Raw genomic sequence first — 1,981 nt, 5'->3', positions numbered from 1 at the left:
CTGACAGTCTTATGGGTACTCCTTTGTAAGTGACTGTCTCCTTATCTCTTGCTGCTTCTAGGATTCACTCCTTCATTTTTACCTTGGCTGACATAATTATGATGTGCCTTGGTGTGTTTCTTCTTGGGTCCAACTTCTTTGGGATTCTCTGAGCTTCCTGGACTTCCTGAGGGTCTATTTCCTTTGCCAGAATGGGGAAGTTCTCCTTTATTATTTGTTCAAATAATGTTTCCACTTGTTGCTCTTCCTCTTCCCCTTCTGGAGCCCCTATAACTCGAATGTTGGAACGTTTAAAGACGTCCTGGGGGTTCCTAAGACTCTCCTCATTTTTTTGAATTCTTATTTCTTCATTCTTTTCTGTTTGGTTGTTTCTTTCTTTCTTCTGGCCCACTCCATTGATTTGAGTCCCAGTTTTCTTCTGATCACTATTGGTTCCCTGTGCATTTTCCTTCATTTTACTTAGCGTAGCCTTCACTTTTTCATCTAATTTCCGACAAATTCAACCAATTCTGTGAGCATCCTGATCACCAGTGCTTTGAACTGTGCATCTGATAGGTTGGCTACCTCTTGGTCGCTTAGTTGTATTTGTTGTGGAGCTTTGATCAGTTCTTTCATTTGGGCCATTTTTTTTTGTGTTTTGTCATGCCTGTTACTAGTGAGGGGCAGAGCCTTAGGTGTTCACCAGGGCAGGGTAACCCAGGTCACTGGGTTGTGACACGGTATGTAGGGGTGGGGTCAGAGAAGGAACAATGGCACTTGGTCTGTTCTCTGTTGGGTTTCAGTCCCTTCCTCTGCTTCCCCCAAGCTAACTGGGCTTTTCTGGTGCTGATTCCCATGTGGGTGGGCTTGTGTAGGTTCTAGGACCCTGTGGGTCTCTCCAACGCACTCTCCCGTGAGGCTGGGAGTTTCTTCCAGCACCTCAACCCCCACAGGTGTTTTCAATTGGTGTTTTGAGGCTTTATTTCCTGGCGCTGGGACCCTGGGTTGTGTAGTTTGTCTGGCTCCCCAGTTTCGCTTGGTTTATTTGTGCATGAATGTGGGACCACCTGGTCAGCCAGCCACCTTGTGTGTAGTGCCTCACTTCACAATCATCGCCTCGCTGGGTCTACCCATTGCCACCTGCACCTGGGGTCTGCCAGCCACCGCCTGTGTGTCCAGGGTCTGCCTGCTGTGGTCTTGCCCACCTGGGGTGCCTTGCATGCCTGCTGCCACCACTTTTTGTGCCTTGACCCCTCTCTGCCCTGCCGTTGGACTCTGCCCCACTTACCGGTCTGGATGAATGTGTCTGTTTTAACTCCTTGGTTGTCAGACTTCCATACAGTTCAATTTTCAGTTCTGGCTGTTATTTTGTTTCTAAATTGTTGTCCTTATTTTGGTTGTGCGACGAGGTAGACACACCTTGTCTGCGCCTCCATCTTGGCTGGAAGTCCTCAAATTTTGTACTTTAAATGAGGTCAACATCAAGGGAGTTTTGGTGTACTGGTTTGGAAAAACCATATAAAGAGATAAATCAGTGCTTGCTTTGGCAGCACATATACTAAAATGTGGAATGATGCAGAGAAGATTAGCATGGCTCCTGCATAAGGATGACACACAAATTCATGAAGCATTCTGTATTAAAAAAAAAGAGAGAGATAAATCAATTTGTTTACAATGATGTAATATTTTAATATATTGGCATGGAAGCCTTTATACAGCATTAATATAAAAAAGCAGAATAGATGTTGTTAAGGACTAAATGTTTGTGCCTTCCCCCTTTCTGAAATTCTTATGGTGAAATCTTAACCCCTAATGTGTTGGTAATACATAGCAAAGCCTTTGGGAGTACTTAGGTAATAGGGTGGAGCCCTCATGAATGAGATTAGTGACCTTCTAAGAAGAGATGAGAGAGAGATAATCTCTGCTGTCTGCTGTGTAAGTTAGAAGATGGCTGTTAACAATAGTCAAGATCTGGAAGCAGTCCAAGGGCCCATCAGTAGAT

The 1,981-nt window shown here is 44.8% G+C and overlaps 1 non-coding gene across 1 annotated transcript; it reads left to right on the top strand.

Annotated features, from left to right (window-relative positions):
- The first annotated feature begins 1,513 nt into the window (after positions 1–1,513).
- On the top strand, positions 1,514–1,621 carry LOC114491164. Its single transcript, XR_003683979.1, has one exon. It is a non-coding gene; the product is annotated as a U6 spliceosomal RNA (small nuclear RNA).
- The last annotated feature ends 360 nt before the right edge of the window (positions 1,622–1,981 follow it).

Source organism: Phyllostomus discolor, chromosome 2 (genome assembly GCF_004126475.2).
Source record: "Phyllostomus discolor isolate MPI-MPIP mPhyDis1 chromosome 2, mPhyDis1.pri.v3, whole genome shotgun sequence".
Taxonomy (NCBI): Eukaryota; Metazoa; Chordata; class Mammalia; order Chiroptera; family Phyllostomidae; genus Phyllostomus; species Phyllostomus discolor.
The sequence above is the reverse complement of the archived record's forward strand: the minus strand, read 5'-3'. Positions and strand labels throughout refer to the sequence as shown.